The sequence below is a fragment of the Cherax quadricarinatus genome, chromosome 45, assembly GCF_038502225.1.
Source record: "Cherax quadricarinatus isolate ZL_2023a chromosome 45, ASM3850222v1, whole genome shotgun sequence".
Classification (NCBI taxonomy): domain Eukaryota; kingdom Metazoa; phylum Arthropoda; class Malacostraca; order Decapoda; family Parastacidae; genus Cherax; species Cherax quadricarinatus.
Window position 1 is genome coordinate 955,135 of NC_091336.1, and position 18,484 is coordinate 973,618.

At 45.1% G+C, this 18,484-nt stretch overlaps 1 protein-coding gene across 1 annotated transcript in view; it reads left to right on the forward strand.

The window, feature by feature from the left end:
* Window positions 1-2,834: 2,834 nt before the first annotated feature.
* r (carbamoyl-phosphate synthetase 2, aspartate transcarbamylase, and dihydroorotase rudimentary) overlaps window positions 2,835-18,484 on the forward strand; it is a 1,183,622-nt gene continuing 1,167,972 nt past the window's right edge. The window contains exon 1 of the mRNA XM_070094236.1: window positions 2,835-3,200. The gene's annotated coding sequence lies outside the window, so the exon portion shown is untranslated. The remainder of the gene's footprint in view (window positions 3,201-18,484) is intronic.

Consider the following 18,484-nt stretch of genomic DNA (forward strand, 5'->3'; position numbering starts at 1 on the left):
CTATGGAAATGAGATTAAAATGATGATGGAAAGAAAAATTGTGAAAGGTTCTATAATAGAGAAATTGGGGCTGTATTTAGAGGACAATGTAATTAGGTGCAGAGGTAGGTTACAAAATGCTGAATTGGGTGATTATGCTAAACACCCTATCTTACTGCCCAAAACTCATCATCTAACAAATTTAATTGTTCTAAATACCCATAAAAATGTAATGCATGGTGGGGTACAAGATACCTTAAATTTTATTAGGGAAGCTTTCTGGATTCCACAAGGACGGCAAAGTGTAAAAAGGGTGATTAAATCTTGTGTAATATGTCGCTGTGTGGATGCCAGATCCTATATGTACCCAGGTCCTCCACCATTGTCAAATGAGCAATTTGAGTCATTTAGCAACGAACTCCAGCCGCCCGCAGTGTGGAAAATACTGTATATATTTTCCAGAAATACAGTAGTTATTAAATGTAAATAGATGGTCATACTGTATTTAAAATTTATGTAATCGAAAACGGGAAGCTGCGCCTGCACAGAAGGGGATTCACCATCTTGGTTTTGAATTGAACAGAACGTTAGAGTGAATGGGAAGAATTTTTCGTGCTCTAGAGGTTAAAATTGGGCTGACCCCTCTCAAATAGGAGGCGAAATTGTTGGATGTGCATTCCTGCATAATTTGAGTATCAGGCGAATGGACAACACAGCTCCAGGAACCTCAGATAAGTCTGTTTATGTTTAATTCTGGCCAGTAATTTCATAAATTTAGACAGTGAGGTTTCCTGGGTATAATACACATTAATCTCCAGTCAAATTGGTGAGTGATATTAAGATATATTTTCCTTCTGGTATGTAATTGTGTATTTATATATAATCGTTTTTTAATTTAATATACAGTCCACAAATTTATATATTTACCAGAATTCCTGGTGATGTATAATTCATTTAATTAATAGGTCCAGAGCAACTTGTGGATATGACAGTGGTAGGTATCGAAGGGGGACATTTTTGCGACCTAGGTGTCCCAAATTCCTACTTGTATATGTAAAATTGATAAATAATAATTATCTTTGTTATCATTTACTGTTATGTACATAATTAGTTACATTCAGATAAATGCAATTTTCCACAGTAGCTACTGATAACTACAACAGTACAACAATAGCTGTCACTGTATCTACTGATAACTACAGCAGTACAACAATAGCAGTGTCACTGTATCTACTGATAACTACAACAGTACAACAATAGCTGTCACTGTATCTACTGATAACTACAGCAGTACAACAATAGCAGTGTCACTGTATCTACTGATAACTACAACAGTGCAACAATAGCAGTGTCACTGTATCTACTGATAACTACAACAGTACAACAATAGCAGTGTCACTGTATCTACTGATAACTACAACAGTACAACAATAGCAGTGTCACTGTATCTACTGATAACTACAACAGTACAACAATAGCAGTGTCACTGTATCTACTGATAACTACAGCAGTACAACAGTAGCAGTGTCACTGTATCTACTGATAACTACAACAGTACAACAATAGCAGTGTCACTGTATCTACTGATAACTACAACAGTGCAACAATAGCAGTGTCACTGTATCTACTGATAACTACAACAGTATAGCAACAACAGTGTCACTGTATCTACTGATAACTACAACAGTATAGCAACAACAGTGTCACTGTATCTACTGATAACTACAGCAGTACAACAATAGCAGTGTCACTGTATCTACTGATAACTACAACAGTATAGCAACAACAGTGTCACTGTATCTACTGATAACTACAACAGTGCAACAATAGCAGTGTCACTGTATCTACTGATAACTACAACAGTGCAACAATAGCAGTGACACTGTATCTACTGATAACTACAACAGTATAGCAACAACAGTGTCACTGTATCTACTGATAACTACAACAGTACAACAATAGCAGTGACACTGTATCTACTGATAACTACAACAGTATAGCAACAACAGTGTCACTGTATCTACTGATAACTACAGCAGTACAACAGTAGCAGTGTCACTGTATCTACTGATAACTACAACAGTATAGCAGCAACAGTGTCAATCTATCAGTAACAAATTCAACAACAGTGGCAATATTTCCCTGGGTATCAATCTTTTGGAACATTAAACATTTAAATAAGGGCGACTGCGAGGATGTATAAACAGAGACGGGGAGTCACATGGAATCACACTAGTCTCACAGTGGAGCATCATTATGCGTGAGTCTCCCCCCCAGACACACTCATGGAGGAGTGTCACATGCACCGTCTGAGCATCAAGTCATGGATTCACACTAGTCTCACAGTGGAGCATTATACGTGCTCTCTCCTTACACCAAACCCACACACACACAATAATAAAAAATAGGGCCAAGTATTTATCGACAAGTGTCTTTAACAATTGGTAGCTAAAACAAACACACACATACTAAACAAACACATACACACACACACACACACCTACACACACACACACACAAAGCCTCACCACGGCTGCCACTCTCCTGACCAGCCCTTCCTTCAGTGGAAACAAAGCCGCAGTTTGGTGCAGCATTGCTCCACTTCGCTCACAGACGTGTGGGAAGGACACCAAATCCAGGGAAAAACCATGAATGAGGGACCACGTGTGCTCTGCTGCAGAAGTTAGCAGGTTAGCCGTCATGCAGGTCCACACCGGTCATCTCCTGACACACCTCACTCACTCCTCACCTAGTTATCCTGCTGACTTGACAACTACCATCGTTCTTCAACATTTCCTCGAGTGTCTGAAGGTATATAGTTGGGTGTGGCTGTGTTTAGATGAGCGTGTGTGGGAAGGTATCATTGGCAGCCCTTGTGAAGTAACGATCGCAGAGGGGCGGGTCGGCTGAGCTGCCAGAGAAAACGGTGTTGATGCTGCTGTTGTTGCCAGTGTTTCCCGCATCCTGCGGGTGTGTGGACCTTTAGTTACTGTGTCCTCCTTCACTCATCTGCTACACCCACGCCCACGTGTGTCTCCCACTCTCCACATATACTCTACTACACCTGCAGGACACTTCGCTGAGAGGCCACCTACACCGCAGCATCTCCTGTCTAGCTGCAGCAGTGACTGGTGACTAATGTAAACATGGTGACACAAGCTGAGTGATTGTTCTCCTAACTCGTCAACCATCATCACTTCAAGAAATTTCCATCTACCAGAGTAAGTGTGAGGAGAATATATATCTATATTTATCTATCTACCTACTGTCAATCTATGTATCCATGTATCTATCTATCTTTATATCTATGTATATATATATATATATATATATATATATATATATATATATATATATATATATATATATATATATATATATATATATATATATAGAGAGAGAGAGAGAGAGAGAGAGAGAGAGAAATTAAATTATTGTTTTTATTTAATAGTCTTCACGCAGGACCCAAATATTATGATTATCGACACCATCTGGGTTGACTAATGTTCATATTGATTTTCTATTTGCTCTTGTCTCTAGTTTCAGAAAATGTATGATAGCATTGTGTAGTTAATTAGTGCCTCCGTGGTGTTGTAACCTTGTGTTTCCCTACACTGACATTGTCTTCCATCTGCGTTATTTACTTGCCCTCAAATGGACAACCCTATGTTTATTATTCAAGATAATTCATTAGGATTTACAGGTAGGTTTCAATACGAAGTGTTAAGTACAGTTCTTATATAGTTCTCTTCATACGTTAGTGTATGATAACGTGGTGTTCAGTGGCAGGAGTGGGCGAGACACAACCATCAAATAGCATTCTCCCCTCGCTGCCATGATATATCACGCATTTAGATTAATGATTCTGGGGGGGCTGATAAAGTATTGTGTTCTGCAGATACCAGTAACTGACATTAAAACACTCTGTGGTAGAATAACTGATGGTCTAGGAAAAGTCACACTGGATATGTCGGCCAGGAAGGGAAATGAAATGAGTATCGATTATATGTGGTACGAGCCACTGAGGTGCACATGTTGACGTCGTTGTTGAGATCAGACAACCGTCAAGCTTGTGAACAACTGTCAAGTTGGTGAACAACCGTCAAGCTGGTGAACAACCATCAAGCTGGTGAACAACCGTCAAGCTGGTGAACAACCATCAAGCTGGTGAACAACCGTCAAGCTGGTGAACAACCATCAGGCTGATGAACAACCATCAAGCTGGTGAACAACCATCAAGCTGGTGAACATCAAGCTGCTGAACAACCATCAAGCTGCTGAACAACCATCAGGCTGATGAACAACCATCAAGCTGGTGAACAACCGTCAAGCTGGTGAACAACCGTCAAGCTGGTGAACAACCATCAAGCTGATGAACAACCATCAAGCTGGTGAACAACTATCAAGCTGGTGAACAACCATCAAGCTGGTGAACAACCATCAAGCTGGTGAACAACCGTCAAGCTGGTGGACAACCGTCAAGCTGGTGAACAACCGTCAAGCTGGTGAACAACCGTCAAGCTGGTGAACAACCGTCAAGCTGGTGAACAACCATCAAGCTGGTAAACAACCATCAAGCTGATGAACAACCGTCAAGCTGGTGAACAACCATCAAGCTGGCGAACAACCATCAAGCTGGTGAACAACCATCAAGCTGATGAACAACCATCAGGCTGATGAACAACCATCAAGCTGGTGAACAACCGTCAAGCTGGTGAACAACCGTCAAGCTGGTGAACAACCATCAAGCTGATGAACAACCATCAAGCTGGTGAACAACTATCAAGCTGGTGAACAACCGTCAAGCTGGTGAACAACCATCAAGCTGATGAACAACCATCAAGCTGGTGAACAACTATCAAGCTGGTGAACAACTATCAAGCTGGTGAACAACCATCAAGCTGGTGAACAACCATCAAGCTGGTGAACAACCGTCAAGCTGGTGGACAACCGTCAAGCTGGTGAACAACCGTCAAGCTGATGAACAACCGTCAAGCTGGTGAACAACCATCAAGCTGGTGAACAACCATCAAGCTGGTGAACAACCATCAAGCTGATGAACAACCATCAAGCTGGTGAACAACCATCAAGCTGGTGAACAACCATCAAGCTGGTGAACAACCGTCAAGCTGGTGAACAACCGTCAAGCTGGTGAACAACCATCAAGCTGGTGAACAACCATCAAGCTGGTGAACAACCATCAAGCTGGTGAACAACCATCAAGCTGGTGAACAACCATCAAGCTGGTGAACAACTTGTAGTTCATCTATCATGTGTAGAAAACTGCTTGTTCATATTTCTTTGCTATATAATATTGTGAAAGTAAAAATTACTTTAGATTACACATATACATTCATACATGCATACACATGCATTCATACATACATACACATGCATTCATACATACACATGCATTCATACATACATACACATGCATTCATACATACATACACATGCATTCATACATACACATGCATTCATACATACATACACATGCATTCATACATACATACACATGCATTCATACATACATACACATGCATTCATACATACACATGCATTCATACATACATACACATGCATTCATACATACATACACACACATGCATTCATACATACATACACATGCATTCATACATACATACATACACATGCATTCATACATACGTACATTATTACAACCCAGGAGTCCCAAAGGCCTGTTATCCTGGCTGTAAAGGGAGCAAAATAAACACAGCAGAAAATTTTTTAACTTATATTATCTTTCACCAATTTAGAACAGAAGTATGTACACTATATACACTATGTACAACAATAGGTATTAGTGCACTCCACGGTAAGGTAGAATAGAAGCTACTAGAGAGCAGACTGTGCTTCAACCAGCTCTAGAATGGGAATGACAAGGTCAGACAGGTGAGTGGTACCCACATCACCTCTGTGATTGCCAAAATCATCTTCTCATTGGCTGGAACCTGGGTACTGATTGAACGACGGGGCCCCATCGTCAACCCTTAGCCCCTGGTTCGCTGGTTGGGGGAGATAGCCTGTCAATGAGGGTGTGTCCATGCACTGAATAAAGGTTACGTACTCTTTGCATGCCACATACATACACATGCATTCATACATACATTCACATGCATTCATACATACATACACATGCATTCATACATACATACACAAGATTCATACATACATACATACATACACATGCATTCATGCATATGTACATACACATGCATTCATACATACATACATACATACATGCACATGCATTCATACATACATACACATGCATTCATACATACATTCACATGCATTCATACATACATTCACATGCATTCATACATACATACACATGCATTCATACATACATACACAAGATTCATACATACATACATACATACATACATACACATGCATTCATGCATATGTACATACACATGCATTCATACATACATACATACATACATACATGCACATGCATTCATACATACATACACATGCATTCATACATACATACACATGCATTCATACATACATACATACACATGCATTCATACATACATACACATGCATTCATGCATACATATGCATGCATTCATACATATATACATACACATGCATTCATACATACATATGCATTCATACATGCATACACATGCATTCACACATATGCATGCATTCATACATACATACACATGCATTCATACATACATACACATGCATTCATACATACATACACATGCATTCATACATACATACATACACATGCATTCATACATACATATGCATTCATACATGCATACACATGCATTCATACATACACATGCATTCATACATACATACACATGAATTCATACATACATACATACACATGCATTCATACATACATACATACACATGCATTCATACATACATATGCATTCATACATGCATACACATGCATTCATACATACACATGCATTCATACATACATACACATACATTCATACATACATACACATGCATTCATACATACATACACATGCATTCATACATACATACACATGCAGTCATACATACATACACATGCATTCATACATACACATGCAGTCATACATACATACACATGCATTCGTACATACATACACATGCATTCATACATACATACACATGCAGTCATACATACATACACATGCATTCGTACATACATACACATGCAGTCATACATACATACACATGCATTCGTACATACATACACATGCATTCATACATACATACACATGCATTCATACATACATACACATGCATTCATACATACATACACATGCAGTCATACATACATACACATGCATTCGTACGTACATACATACATACATACATACACATGCATTCACACATACACACATACATTCATACATACATACACATACATACATACATACACATGTATTCATACATACATACACATACATACATACATACACATGCATTCACACATATACACATACATTCATACATACATGCAATAAAATTACAGTAAACAGGTGATATCACAGTATACAAAACAACCTCTGTGAAAAAATACTGAACTTTCAACGCTTTCGTGATCTCTGACATGATCAAGGAACTGTAGAATTTAGTTTAATATGTTTATTATGCACCCCATACCCATCCTGTGGGTGGTAATCACCCCATACCCATCCTGTGGGTTTTAGTCACCCCATACCCATCCTGTGGGTTTTAGTCACCCCATACCCATCCTGTGGGTTGTAGTCACCCCATACCCATACTGTGGGCGGTAGTCACCCCATACCCATCCTGTGGGCGGTAGTCACCCCATACCCATCCTGTGGGTGGTAGTCCCCCCATACCCATCCTGTGGGCGGTAGTCACCCCATACCCATCCTGTGGGCGGTAGTCACCCCATACCCATCCTGTGCGTAGTAGTCACCCCATACCCATCCTGTGGGCGGTAGTCACCCCATACCCATCCTGTGGGCGGTAGTCACTCCATACCCATTCTGTGGGCGGTAGTTACCCCATACCCATCCTGTGGGCGGTAGTCACCCCATACCCATACTATGGGCGGTAGTCACCCTATACCCATCCTGTTGGCGGTAGTCACACCATACTCATCCTGTGGGCGAACTGTAGAAATAACAGTATGTACAGTGTTCGCCAAGACCGGGGTCAGAGCACGGGTCTTAATCTTGCGGTGACGCGTCTCTGGCTCCCGAAAGAGAATGGCGTCTACAGTGCTGCAGCTTGTGCGGGTCACGCAGTGTTCTGGACAACGCATCTGATGTGTCTCTTAGGCGACAACACCGTCTGTAATCTTTGGGTTCCTGGCAGGAACGCTGACTAGAGATAACAGTAATAACAAAAGGCTTATAAGGGAAAGATAACACTGTGTCACGGTCAACATCCGGGTAAGATGGTCAAGGACATGTCAGACATAGATTCTTCCCAAATTTTATTGATTAAAAATGGGTCTAATTCATATAATTCTAAACCAGTATTCACACTGAAATCAAAACTACTTTTTATGACTCTTGAATCAGTTATATTTGTTTTAACCATAGACCTGCTTGATGCATCTTCATGCGCCTTTTTGAAAATCAGTTGAGTGGTTAAAATCTCTCACTAAAATAAACACAGCATTAGACTTGTCTAGTTCTAATGCTCTATTTATGTTGATGTAATCTTAGTTCAAGACATACATATATGCATACATACATTCATACATATATGCATACATACATACATAACATATTCATACATTATGTATATGCATATATACATACATGCATACACACATGCATACCTACATTATGTATATGCATATATACATACATGCATACACACATGCATACCTACATACATGCATACATACATACATAAATACATACATGCATACATACATGTGAAGAAGACTATGTGTCAGTATTGTTCATTCGTTTTAAATGTTATTTTTTCAGACTTACATATATCTAAATAAGACATTTTAGCAAAATTTAAGTTGTGAGTTTAGGAAGTGAGATCCGTTGATGATGTTGCGTGTACACACACGGACAACTTCCCTTCTTGAGGAAGCTGGCTGCTAGAACTACCATTATCATCCATATCTGGATAAGTCACCCAGAAAGCTGATGATGTCTCGGATAATTAAAAATATTATCTCCAGACCTCGCTTAGCTGGACAAATGATAGCATTTCCACAACCTGTTCCAGTTGACTCAGAGATTCTGGAAGAAGACACTAACATTGACCCGATGTTCAGCGGTGACAGGTATCTTATCGTCCGTGTTTACCTTCACTCATGGCAGGGATTTTATCCATGTAGGTATCATCATAGCTTCATGGATGCATCCATGGCTCTGTATTGTGCTGTCCTTCACTCCAGATATTGATCCCTCTGCGAGAATGTCACATTCAATGCACAGGCGCCGCACCTCGGAAATGCTTTCAAAGACTGGAGGACCTACTCATAGCATGGCAGGCACCTGAATGCAATATGATGTTCTGATACAGTGTATGATGTTTCCAATGAATCACTGTCGCCTTGACACACAGAGGCTGGTCCATCACAACGACAATTACTGAAAGCTTTAGTGTCTCTTTAATGAGATCTTGATTGCCCAGGGATATCTGATGCAGTTGCTATGTGTGCAGTTGTACGTTGATCACTGGGAGGTAGCCAATGGTGTCTTGAGCGATGGCTGTATTATCTGCTACTAACGTTGAATTCTGTCCAACCTGGAACTGTCTGATGACTCGTGTCATCCACTCTTGGGAGGTCCAGTATCACAGTGTCATGCGATTTCTAGGATTCATCCCTCGCGTCAAACACATCTGTGATAACCATACCATAGGTGAGACTCCTTCACTAGCACCAACAATATGTATGGAAGCTCATTATCATTTGTGCAACTTATCTTTCTATCTTTTTCTCGACTGTTGGGTGAAGTATGCTTGGGAGACCATGAGACGATGCTCGAATATCTTCGGCTCTTGAACAATGCCATTAACATCATAACTTGTTCACGGTGGCCCGGTGGCCTGGTGGCCTGGTGGCCCGGTGGCCTGGTGGGGTGGCCCGGTGGCCTGGTGGGGTGGCCCGGTGGCCTGGTGGCCCGGTGGCCTGGTGGGGTGGCCCGGTGGCCTGGTGGGGTGGCCCGGTGGCCTGGTGGGGTGGCCCGGTGGCCTGGTGGGGTGGCCCGGTGGCCTGGTGGCTAAAGCTCCCGCTTCACACACGGAGGGCACGGGTTCGGTTCCCGGCGGGTGGAAACATTCAACACGTTTCCTTACACCTGTTGTCCTGTTCACCTAGCAGCAAATAGGTACCTGGGTGTTAGTCGACTGGTGTGGGTCGCATCCTGGGGGACAAGATTAAGGACCACAATGGAAATAAGTTAGACAGTCCTCGATGACGCACTGACTTTCTTGGGTTATCCTGGGTGGCTAACCCTCCGGGGTTAAAAATCCGAACGAAATCTTATCTCTTATCTTATCTTACCGTCCAATTAGCATTTCTTCCATTCCTCATTGTTGTACTGTAGATATAAATCCAGATGTACTCCTGTTAACCCTTTGGGGGCCTAGTTCCTAGGCTTTTTGTGTATACACATGCTCTTACGCTACCGTCCACAGGATGCATATGGAGTGCACAATAAACCAGCCACTTCGGAGTCAAAATCTAAATCTATGTGTCATGCGATGTTTATGGAGACGTATATGGCTGAACACCGCATGGACGTGTAACTTGCTGATTCACTGTACCACAGAACCCTTAAAGACACGAGGCTGTTTCCTTCTCTTCAGAGTATAACAGTGTGGCTGCCAAGAATGATTCGACATTCTGATCAAGCAAACAATGCTAGTGGGTGTCTGCACAGTGCATGCAAACAACAACTGCTTGCCAGTCTTTATGCCACAGGTTACTCTTACGATCTTCAATATGTTTCTCCAACATAAAACTTCTCGCAATCTCCACAAGGGATCACATACACAACCTCCACATAGGATCACGGCCATAACCTCCATATGTGATCACGGACACACCCTCCACATGGGATCACGGACACACCCTCCACATGGGATCACGGACACACCCTCCACATGGGATCATGGACACACCCTCCACATGGGATCACGGACACAACCTCCACATGGGATCACAGAAACACCCACATGGGATCAGGGACATACCCTCCACATGGGATCACGGACACACCCTCCACATGGGATCAGAGACACACCCTCAACATGGGATCATGGACAGGCCCTCCAAATGGGATCACGGACACACCCTCCACATGGGATCACAGACACACCCTCCACATGGGATCACGGACACACCCTCCACATGGGATCACGGACACACCCTCCACATGGGATCACGGACACACCCTCCATATGGGATCACGGACACACCCTCCACATGGAATCACGGCCATAACCTCCACATGGGATCACGGACACACCTTTCACATGGGATCACGAACACACCCTCCGCATGGGATCACGGCCATAACCTCCACATGGGATCACGGACACACCCTCCACATGGGATCACGGTCATATCCTCCACATGGGATCACGGACACACCCTCCACATGGGATCACGGACACACCCTCCACATGGGATCACGGACACACCCTCCACATGGGATCACGGACACACCCTCCACATGGAATCACGGCCATAACCTCCACATGGGATCACGGACACACCTTCCACATGGGATCACGAACACACCCTCCACATGGGATCACGGACACACCCTCCACATGGGATCACGAACACACCCTCCACATGGGATCACGGACACCCCCTCCACATGGGATCACGGCCATAACCTCCACATGGGATCATGGACAGGCCTTCCACATGGGATCACGGACACACCCTCCACATGGGATTACAGACACACCCTCCACATGAGATCATGGACACACCCTCCACATGGGATCACGGGCACACTCTCCACATGGGATCACGGCCATAACCTCCACATGGGATCACGAACACACCCTCCACATGGGATCACGGCCATATCCTCCGCATGGGATCACGGACACACCCTCCACATGGGATCACGGACACACCCTCCACATGGGATCACGAACACACCCTCCACATGGGATCACGGACACCCTCCACATGGGATCACGAACACCCTCCACATGGGATCACGAACACACCATCCACATGGAATCTCGGACACACCCTCCACATGGGATCACGGCCATAACCTCCACATGGGATCACGGACACACCCTCCACATGGGATCACGAACACACCCTCCACATGGGATCACGGACACACCCTCCACATAGGATCACGAACACACCCTCCACATGGGATCACGGCCATAACCTTCAAATGGGATCACGGAGACACCCTCCACATGGGATCACGGCCAAAACCTCCACATGGGATCACGAACACACCCTCCACATGGGATCACGAACACACCCTCCACATGGGATCATGGACACACCCTCCACATGAGATCACGGCCATAACCTCCACATGGGATCACGGACACACCCTCCACATGGGATCACGAACACACCCTCCACATGGGATCACGGACACACCCTCCACATGAGATCACGGCCATAACCTCTACATGGGATCACGAACACACCCTCCACATGGGATCACGGACACACCCTCCACATGAGATCACGGCCATAACCTCTACATGGGATCACGGACACACCCTCCACATGGGATCACGGACACACCCTCCACATGGGATCACGGACACACCTTCCACATGGGATCACGAACACACCCTCCACATGGGATCACGGACACACCCTCCACATGGGATCACGAACACACCCTCCACATGGGATCACGGACACCCCCTCCACATGGGATCACGGCCATAACCTCCACATGGGATCACGGACACACCCTCCACATGGGATCACGAACACCCTCCACATGGGATCATGGACAGGCCTTCCACATGGGATCACGGACACACCCTCCACATGGGATTACAGACACACCCTCCACATGAGATCATGGACACACCCTCCACATGGGATCACGGGCACACTCTCCACATGGGATCACGGCCATAACCTCCGCATGGGATCACGAACACACCCTCCACATGGGATCACGGCCATATCCTCCGCATGGGATCACGGACACACCCTCCACATGGGATCACGGACACACCCTCCACATGGGATCACGAACGCACCCTCCACATGGGATCACGGACACCCTCCACATGGGATCACGAACACCCTCCACATGGGATCACGAACACACCATCCACATGGAATCTCGGACACACCCTCCACATGGGATCACGGCCATAACCTCCACATGGGATCACGGACACACCCTCCACATGGGATCACGAACACACCCTCCACATGGGATCACGGACACACCCTCCACATAGGATCACGAACACACCCTCCACATGGGATCACGGCCATAACCTTCAAATGGGATCACGGAGACACCCTCCACATGGGATCACGGCCAAAACCTCCACATGGGATCACGAACACACCCTCCACATGGGATCACGAACACACCCTCCACATGGGATCATGGACACACCCTCCACATGAGATCACGGCCATAACCTCCACATGGGATCACGGACACACCCTCCACATGGGATCACGAACACACCCTCCACATGGGATCACGGACACACCCTCCACATGAGATCACGGCCATAACCACTACATGGGATCACGAACACACCCTCCACATGGGATCACGGACACACCCTCCACATGAGATCACGGCCATAACCTCTACATGGGATCACGGACACACCCTCCACATGGGATCACGGACACACCCTCCACATGGGATCACGGACACACCCTCCACATGGGATCACGGACACACCCTCCACATGGGATCACGGACAGGAAGGAAAAAAAGACAGGTGTAGAAGCTTCCGTTGTGAGAAAATTTTGCTCTGTGTAGAGCTGATTTAAGCTTTAACCAAACTTCAGATTTAAGCTTTAACCAAACTTCAGATTAAAGCTTTAACCAAACTTCAGATTTAAGCTTTAACCAAGCTTCAGATTTAAGCTTTAACCAAACTTCAGATTTAAGCTTTAACCAAACTTCAGATTTAAGCTTTAACCAAACTTCAGATTTAGGCTTTAACCAAACTTCAGATTTAAGCTTTAACCAAGCTTCAGATTTAAGCTTTAACCAAACTTCAGATTTAAGCTTTAACCAAACTTCAGATTTAAGCTTTAACCAAACTTCAGATTAAAGCTTTAACCAAACTTCAGATTTAAGCTTTAACCAAGCTTCAGATTTAAGCTTTAACCAAACTTCAGATTTAAGCTTTAACCAAACTTCAGATTTAAGCTTTAACCAAACTTCAGATTTAGGCTTTAACCAAACTTCAGATTTAAGCTTTAACCAAGCTTCAGATTTAAGCTTTAACCAAACTTCAGATTTAAGCTTTAACCAAACTTCAGATTTAAGCTTTAACCAAACTTCAGATTAAAGCTTTAACCAAACTTCAGATTTAAGCTTTAACCAAGCTTCAGATTTAAGCTTTAACCAAACTTCAGATTTAAGCTTTAACCAAACTTCAGATTTAAGCTTTAACCAAACTTCAAATTTAAGCTTTAACCAAACTTCAGATTTAAGCTTTAACCAAGCTTCAGATTTAAGCTTTAACCAAACTTCAGATTTAAGCTTTAACCAAACTTCAGATTTAAGCTTTAACCAAACTTCAGATTTAAGTTTTAACCAAGCTTCAGATTTAAGCTTTAACCAAACTTCAGATTTAAGCTTTAACCAAACTTCAGATTTAAGGTTTAACCAAACTTCAGATTTAAGCTTTAACCAAACTTCAGATTTAAGGTTTAACCAAACTTCAGATTTAAGCTTTAACCAAACTTCAGATTTAAGCTTTAACCAAACTTTAGATTTAAGCTTTGCAACCATGTCAGTATTAAGAGGCGTTGACGTGCAGTAGAGAGTGATGACACTGTGAAGTTCAGGTACCACGGAAGTGTACAAAGCTAAGTCACGGGGATACCTGGAGGATACCTTCAGTATGGGGATACCTGGAGGATACCTTCAGTATGGGGATGCCTGGAGGATACCTTCAGTATGGGGATGCCTGGAGGATACCTTCAGTATGGGGATACCTGGAGGATACCTTCAGTATGGGGATGCCTGGAGGATACCTTCAGTTTGGGGATGCCTGGAGGATACCTTCAGTATGGGGATACCTGGAGGATACCTTCAGTATGGGGATGCCTGGAGGATACCTTCAGTATGGGGATGCCTGGAGGATACCTTCAGTATGGGGATACCTGGAGGATACCTTCAGTATGGGGATGCCTGGAGGATACCTTCAGTTTGGGGATGCCTGGAGGATACCTTCAGTATGGGGATGCCTGGAGGATACCTTCAGTATGGGGATGCCTGGAGGATACCTTCAGTATGGGGATGCCTGGAGGATACCTTCAGTATGGGGATGCCTGGAGGATACCTTCAGTATGGGGATACCTGGAGGATACCTTCAGTATGGGGATGCCTGGAGGATACCTTCAGTATGGGGATGCCTGGAGGATACCTTCAGTATGGGGATGCCTGGAGGATACCTTCAGTACGGGGATGCCTGGAGGATACCTTCAGTATGGGGATGCCTGGAGGATACCTTCAGTATGGGGATGGCTGGAGGATACCTTCAGTATGGGGATGCCTGGAGGATACCTTCAGTATGGGGATACCTGGAGGATACCTTCAGTATGGGGATGCCTGGAGGATACCTTCAGTATGGGGATACCTGGAGGACACCTTCAGTATGGGGATTCCTGGAGGATACCTTCAGTATGGGGATGGCTGGAGGATACCTTCAGTATGGGGATACCTGGAGGATACCTTCAGTATGGGGATGCCTGGAGGATACCTTCAGTAAGGGGATACCTGGAGGATACCTTCAGTATGGGGATGCCTGGAGGATACCTTCAGTATGGGGATGGCTGGAGGATACCTTCAGTATGGGGATACCTGGAGGATACCTTCAGTATGGGGATGCCTGGAGGATACCTTCAGTATGGGGATGCCTGGAGGATACCTTCAGTATGGGGATGCCTGGATGATACCTTCAGTATAGGGATACCTGGAGGATACCTTCAGTATGGGGATGCCTGGAGGATACCTTCAGTATGGGGATGCCTGGAGGATACCTTCAGTATGGGGATACCTGGAGGATACCTTCAGTATGGGGATGCCTGGAGGATACCTTCAGTATGGGGATGCCTGGAGGATACCTTCAGTATGGGGATACCTGGAGGATACCTTCAGTATGGGGATGCCTGGAGGATACCTTCAGTATGGGGATGCCTGGAGGATACCTTCAGTATGGGGATGCCTGGAGGATACCTTCAGTATGGGGATACCTGGAGGATACCTTCAGTATGGGGATGCCTGGAGGACACCTTCAGTACGGGGATGCCTCGAGGATACCTTCAGTATGGGGATACATGGAGGATATCTTCAGTACGGGGATGCCTGGAGGATAGCTTCAGTACGGGGATGCCTGGAGGATACGTTCAGTACGGGGATACCTGGAGGATACCTTCAGTACGGGGATGCCCGGAGGATACCTTCAGTATGGGGAAACCTGGAGGATACCTTCAGTACTGGGATACCTGGAGGATACCTTCAGTACGGGGATACCTGGAGGATACCTTCAGTATGGGGATACCTGGAGGATACCTTCAGTGCGGGGATACCTGGGGGATACCTTCAGTACGGGGATACATGGAGGATACCTTCAGTATGGGGATACCTGGAGGATACCTTCAGTATAGGGATACCTGGAGGATACCTTCAGTATGGTTATACCTGGAGGATACCTTCAGTATGGGGATACCTGGGGGATACCTTCAGTATGGGGATATCTGGAGGATACCTTCAGTACGGGGATACCTGGAGGATACCTTCAGTACGGGGATGCCTGGAGGATACCTTCAGTACGGGGATACCTGGAGGATACCTTCAGTATGGGGATACCTGGAGGATACCTTCAGTACGGAGATGTCTGGAGGAATTCTTCAGTATGGGGATACCTGGAGGATACCTTCAGTATGGGAATACCTGGAGGATACCTTCAGTACGGGGATACCTGGAGGATACCTTCAGTACGGGGATGCCTGGAGGATACCTTCAGTATGGGGATACCTGGAGGATACCTTCAGTTTAGGGATACCTGGAGGATACCTTCAGTACGGGGATACCTTCAGTACGGGGATATCTGGAGGATACCTTCAGTATGGGGATACCTGGAGGATACCTTCAGTACGGGGATGTCTGGAGGATACCTTCAGGATGGGGATACCTGGAGGATACCTTCAGTATGGGGATATCTGGAGGATACCTTCAGTACGGGGATACCTGGAGGATACCTTCAGTACGGGGATACCTGGAGGATGCCTTCAGTGTGGGGTTACCTGGAGGATACCTTCCGTACGGGGATACCTGGCGGATACCTTCAGTATGGGGATACCTGGAGGATACCTTCAGTACGGGGATACCTGGAGGATACCTTCAGTACGGGGATGCCTGGAGGATACCTTCAGTATGGGGATACCTGGATGATACCTTCAGTTTGGGGATACCTGGAGGATACCTTCAGTACGGGGATACCTTCAGTACGGGGATACCTGGAGGATACCTTCAGTATGGGGATACCTGGAGGATACCTTCAGTACGGGGATGTCTGGAGGATACCTTCAGTATGGGGATACCTGGAGGATACCTTCAGTATGGGGATATCTGGAGGATACCTTCAGTACGGGGATACCTGGAGGATACCTTCAGTACGGGGATACCTGGAGGATGCCTTCAGTATGGGGTTACCTGGAGGATACCTTCAGTACGGGGATACCTGGCGGATACCTTCAGTATGGGGATACCTGGAGGATACCTTCAATTTGGGGATGCCTGGAGGATACCTTCAGTATGGGGATACCTGGAGGATACCTTCAGTATGGGGATACCTGGAGGATACCTTCAGTATAGGGATACCTGGAGGATACCTTCAGTATGGTTATACCTGGAGGATACCTTCAGTATGGGGATACCTGGGGGATACCTTCAGTATGGGGATATCTGGAGGATACCTTCAGTACGGGGATACCTGGAGGATACCTTCAGTACGGGGATGCCTCTAGGATACCTTCAGTACGGGGATACCTGGAGGATACCTTCAGTATGGGGATACCTGGAGGATACCTTCAGTACGGAGATGTCTGGAGGAATTCTTCAGTATGGGGATACCTGGAGGATACCTTCAGTATGGGAATACCTGGAGGATACCTTCAGTACGGGGATACCTGGAGGATACCTTCAGTACGGGGATGCCTGGAGGATACCTTCAGTATGGGGATACCTGGAGGATACCTTCAGTTTAGGGATACCTGGAGGATACCTTCAGTACGGGGATACCTTCAGTACGGGGATATCTGGAGGATACCTTCAGTATGGGGATA